Source organism: Lipotes vexillifer, unplaced genomic scaffold (genome assembly GCF_000442215.2).
Source record: "Lipotes vexillifer unplaced genomic scaffold, Lipotes_vexillifer_v1.1 scaffold241, whole genome shotgun sequence".
Classification (NCBI taxonomy): Eukaryota; Metazoa; Chordata; class Mammalia; order Artiodactyla; family Lipotidae; genus Lipotes; species Lipotes vexillifer.
In genome coordinates this window covers 3,613,501-3,618,823 of record NW_006784922.1, presented here as the reverse complement: position 1 = coordinate 3,618,823, position 5,323 = coordinate 3,613,501, and the positions used below count along the sequence as shown (strand labels likewise).

The 5,323-nt window shown below is 39.7% G+C and overlaps 1 pseudogene; it reads right to left on the bottom strand.

The window, feature by feature from the left end:
- Nucleotides 1-1,835: 1,835 nt before the first annotated feature.
- LOC103070101 (ras-related protein R-Ras2 pseudogene) lies at nucleotides 1,836-2,455 on the bottom strand (annotated as a pseudogene).
- Nucleotides 2,456-5,323: the final 2,868 nt, after the last annotated feature.

The following is a 5,323-nucleotide window of genomic DNA, read 5'->3' as shown; positions in this document are numbered from 1 at the left end:
GGTATGCGGGCCTCTCACCGTTGTGGCCTCTCCTGTTGCGGAGCACAGGCTCCGGACGCGCAGGCCCAGCCGCTCCGCGGCACGTGGGATCCTCCCGGACCGGGGCAAGAACCCGCGTCCCCTGCATCAGCAGGCAGACTCTCAACCACTGCGCCACCAGAGAAGCCCCTTGTCTCTTTTTTTTTTCTTTTTTCTTCTGGAACAATCTTTTGTGTGTGTGTGTGTGATAACAGAGCAATTTTGATTCTAGCACCTGAAGCTATACAAGGATATGCTTTATAAACTTCGTGCAACTGTTGTACGCATTCAATAAAGTGACAACTCGCAATACCACTTAGTATCTCAAAATCAGGAACATACCTTTGAATTGTTTAAACACAATCCACAGAATGAAAAACAAAATCAGAAGTCACCCACAGTTATATTAATTGTCAATTAAAAGTTGTACCACTTACTACTTGATATAGCAGTCAGTATCTAGTAGGGGATATTGGAAGTGATTTCAGATTCTCATCCTGTCGTACTCTACTGGGAAGGTTTCTTTTTTTTTTTTTTTTTTTTTTTTTTTTTTGTGTCCTCTCCCGTTGCGGAGCACAGGCTCCGGACGCGCAGGCTCAGCGGCCATGGCTCACGCCCCAAGCCGCTCCGCGGCATGTGGGATCTTCCCGGACCGAGACACGAACCCGTGTCCCCTGCATCAGCAGGCGGACTCTCAACCACTGCACCACCAGGGAGGCCCTGGGAAGGTTTCTTGAGTAGTTATGTGAATGGCCAAAGGTGGGTACAACCAGGACCAGAACAGCATGTAAGGTTCTACCACAGTTTCTGTAGCTTTCACTTTTTTTTCCTTTGTCAGCTAAAAGTGAACAGTGAGAATTAAATACTTATCTTTACATATACACGGGGTATGCTGTGAGAGCATATTTGCTTACAAACATATAAAAATACTTGTTAACCAGTTTGGTAAGAAAATAACGTATAAAAGTATATAGCAAAACGTTAATCATCTCTGACCCTGGAAAGATCAATTCCATATTTTATATTATAAACAAAAAGTTTTAGTTTTTTTGAATCCCTTACCCAGAAATACTTGAAAAGGAAGACAGACCGAAATTATTTATTTTTACTCTCAACATAGCTGTGAAAAGAGTTAAATTAAAAAACCAAGAACACTAAAATGCCTAAGTCCAGAATGAGTCCAAATATTTGGCCACATAGAATATTATCTTTAGGAATAATAATAGAGGCTTTACACGCAGTTTTTAACCTATAAATACAATAGGCATTTTGGTATTTTGGCCACTGGAAAACAAAGGCTATGGCATCAGTAAAGGTCTGAGATGTCTCACTTTTGTGAATTCAATTCAGTGTATTTAAGGTTAACTAAAGTTGACATCAAAATTTTTAGAGATAGGCCAAAATTCACATTTAAAAAAAACTCCCTGTGTTTCTATTTAGAGTAATAGCAGGTGATATGATTCCAGAAGTTAAAAGTTATTTCACAACCTATGACTTCAGCTTGGCAAACAGCTTAGGTTCCAAAGCTGATTCATCCTTATTAAAAGTAAGCCCTTAAAAAAAGAATGTGTCTGTATATACAGATATCCATTTTAAAGGAATTAATCTTTGAAGCAGCCTTAGTGTTTCCTTTAAATCTGTCTTGAATGACCATTGGATTAGCTTCATGGAAAGGATTAGCCAGCTTCTTGGTCTAAGGCTACCACGGTGATCATTTATCTAAGGCTAGAAAGGTACCAGCGTGATGTTAACTGTAAGGAGAGAGGGAGAAGATGAGGGCTTTTCCTGGCAGTTTGTAGCTAAAATTCAAGGGATTCTTAGAAAATGACACAGTGGCAGCCTTTCTTGTCATTTTCTTTCCGTGTTGGTTCTGGTGAAGGAGGACATTCTTCCTGCTCTTGAAATTTCCTTATAACCCGGACAAGCTCATGGAAAGCTTGATCTACATTCATCCTAATCTTTGCGGACGCCTTCACGTATATGTTACCTTAAGTTGTGCTAACTGCTGTCCTTCTTCCTGCATTACCTGTCTCTGATGATCCCGATCTGCTTTACTACCACTTAAAGTCATTGGAAACTCATCACGATCCTTTACTCTGAGAATCTGTCTTGGAAACTTATAGATTTCTTCAGAACTGCCTCTATCTGTGACTGAAAAGACCAACAGGAAACCCTCGCCAGTTCTCGTATACTGTTCTCTCATAGCTCCAAACTCCTCTTGTCCCGCTGTATCCAGAATATCTAGCCGGGCTGCCCGGTCATCTGTCACGCACTGCTATGTGTAGGAATCCTCGACGGTTGGATCATAATCCGTTACAAAATAGGACTGGATGAACTGGATGGTGAGCGCCGACTTGCCGCGCCGCTCCCGCTGACCACCACGAACGAGCCGGTACTTCTCTTGGCCGGAGCCATCCCGCCAGCCAGCCGCAGCCATGTGGATGCCGCCGAACCCAGCCCGGTCACGCCGAGCCGCCGCCCGTCCTAGGCCCGGCTCCGGAGACTTGTGCGGCCGGCAGGCCGCGGGCGAGCAGCCGGGCCGGGGTCCCGGGCGCCGGGAGCTGCTTGAGGGCCCGTCCGGATGGCAGTGCGGCGCCCCGGGCTGGCTGGGGGACCCCCGACCGAGGCGTGGAGAAGCGAGGTGACCGCAGCGGCGAGGGGCTGCAGCGGCCGGGGGGCGCACTTCAGCACACGTCTTCACAGTGCCAATGGAACAATCTTTAAACAACTACTTTTGGACAGAATTACTCTTTTCTTTTTCTTAACAAACACAATCCTACACTCCTTGAATACTTTGCATTCAGAGTTTTCTTCTTCACCCTTATTATTTCTAGTAGCTTCATTTACATATATTGATTATAATTTTGAACACTTAGTAACCTTTATTTCCCAGAGAAAACTAGGAAGTAGACAACTGTGAACTGTCATAGACCAGCATTGTGTAGTAGATTAGCAAATTTATCAATACATCATCTCACAGTTTCTAGAGACTTATGCTGTCCTCATAGTACAATTTCTCAATATGACAAAAAGATCATCTTTATTCATAGAACCAAATATCTTTAGTTTCCTGTATAAATAAGAAGTCAAAATAGATAAAGCTATGTTTAGTAATTAATGTTTCAGTATTTTATATTATTTGGAAATGATCTAGATATTTAATGGATATTTAATGGATATCTATTATTTAACTTTGTATAACTCTAAGGTTTCAAGTTACCAAAAAGATTTTGGAAAGTACTTCTAAGTAGACGTATAATAAAACACAATTCTTGTTGAAATAAAATTTGTAAGAGCAATGATTTAATTTGATTAAAATAAAATCTCGAAGGAATCTTGCTCCCTGACTTGACTATACTACAAAGCTACAGTAATCAAAACTGTATGGTGCTGGCACAAAAACACACACATAGATCAATGGAACAGGATAGAAAGCCCAGAAATAAACCCACTCACTATGGTCAATTAATCTATGATAAAGGAGGCAAGAATAAACAATGGAGAAAAGACAGTCTCTTCAATAAGTGGTGCTGGGAACACTGGAGAGCTACATGTAAAAGAATGAAATTAGAACATTCTCTAACACCATATACAAAAATAAACTCAAAATGGACCTAAACGTAAGGCCATATACTGTAAAACTCCTAGAGGAAAATATAGGCAGAACACTCTGACGTAAATCGCAGTCATATTTTTTTCGGATCTGTCTCCTAGAGTAATAGAAACAAAAGCAAAAATAAACAAATGGGGCTTAATTAAACTTAAAAACTTTTGCACAACAAAGGAAACCATAAACAAAACGAAAAAACAACCTACAGAATGGTAGAAAATATTTGCAAACAATGCGACCAACAAGGGATTATTTTCCAAAACACGCATCTTATATGGCTCACTATCAAAAAAATAAATAACTCAGTCGAAAGAAAAAAATGGGCAGAAGACCTAAATAGACATTTTTCCAAAGAAAACATATAGATGACCAGCAGGCATATGAAAAGATGCTCAACACTGCTAATTATTAGAGAAATGCAAATCAAAACTACCATGAGGTATCACCTCACACCAGTCAGAATGGCCATTATCAAAAAGTCTATAAATACTAAATTCTGGAGAGGGTGTGGAGGAAAGGGAACCCTCTTCCACTGTTGGTGAGAATATTGGTGCAGCCACTATGGAGAACAGTATGGAGGTTCCTTAAAAAACTAAAAATAGAGTTACCATATGATCCTGTAATACCACTTCTGGGCATATATCCAGAAAAGATGAAAACTCTAATTTGAAAAGGTACATGCACAACAATGTTCATAGCAGCAAAATTTATAATAGCTGAGACATGGAAACAATCTAAGTGCCCATTACAGATGAATGGATAAAGAGTATGTGGTGTATATACACAATGGAATATTACTCAGCCATAAAAAAGAATGAAATAATGCTATTTGCAGCAACATGGATGGACCCAGAGATTATCATACTAAGTGAAGTAAGTCAGATAAAGATGACTATCATATGATATCACTTATATGTGGAATCTAAAAAAATGATATAAATGAACTTATTTACAAAACAGAAACAGATTTACAGACATAGAAAACCAACTTATGGCTACCAAAGGGGAGGAGGGGGGAGGGATAAATTAGGAATTTGGGATTAACAGATTCACACTACTATATATAAAATAGATAAACAACAAGGACCTACTGTATAGCACAGGGAACTATATTCAATTTCTTGTAATAACCTATAATGGAAAAGAGCCTGAAAAAGAATATATATACATACACACACACATATATATATCTTTGAATCACTTTGCTGTACACCTGAAACATTGTAAATCAACTATACTTCAATTAAAAAAAAATCTACTCAACCATAAAAAGGAACAAAATTGTGCCATTTGCAGAGACATGGATGGACCTAGAGACTGTCATACAGAGTGAAGTAAGTCAGAAAGAGAAAAACCAATATCGTATATTAACGCATATATGTGGAATCTAGAAAAATGGTATAGATGAACTTATTTGCAAAGCAGAAATACAGACACAGCCATAGAGAACAAATGTATGGATACTAAGGGGGGAAGGAGGGTGGGGAATGGATTGGGAGATTGGGATTGACAATATAGACACTACTATGTATAAAACAGATAACTTATGAGAACCGACTGTATAGCACAGGGGACTCTACTCAGTGCTCTGTAGTGACCTAACTGGGAAGGAAATCCAAAAAAGAGGGGATATATGTATACGTGTGGCTGATTCACTTTGCCGTTCCACACAAACTAACACAACACTGTAAAGCA